Consider the following 380-nt stretch of genomic DNA (forward strand, 5'->3'; position numbering starts at 1 on the left):
GGATATAAGAAGTTCGGATTCTTAGATGAAGAGAGGTGAAGAGAAGTGTTAGTAATTAATTAATTAAATAGAAGAAGAAAAGAGAGGGGGAGAATTTCGAAAATAATTTTGAAAAAGGGGTTAGTATTTTTGAAAATTAAAGATAAAATATAATTGAAATTAAAATTTAAAACAATTAATTAATTAAAAATAATTTTTGAAAAAGAAAGGGGCATTTTCGAAAATTGAAGGGGGAAAGGTAGTTAGGTGGTTTTGAAAAAGATAAGAAACAAACAAAAAAAGTTAGTTAGTTGATTGAAAAAGATTTGAAATCAAATTTGAAAAAGATAAAATTTTTGAAAAAGATAAGATAAAAGATAAAAAGATTTAATTTTAAAATT

This window comes from Arachis duranensis, chromosome 2 (genome assembly GCF_000817695.3).
Source record: "Arachis duranensis cultivar V14167 chromosome 2, aradu.V14167.gnm2.J7QH, whole genome shotgun sequence".
In the NCBI taxonomy this organism is placed as follows: domain Eukaryota; kingdom Viridiplantae; phylum Streptophyta; class Magnoliopsida; order Fabales; family Fabaceae; genus Arachis; species Arachis duranensis.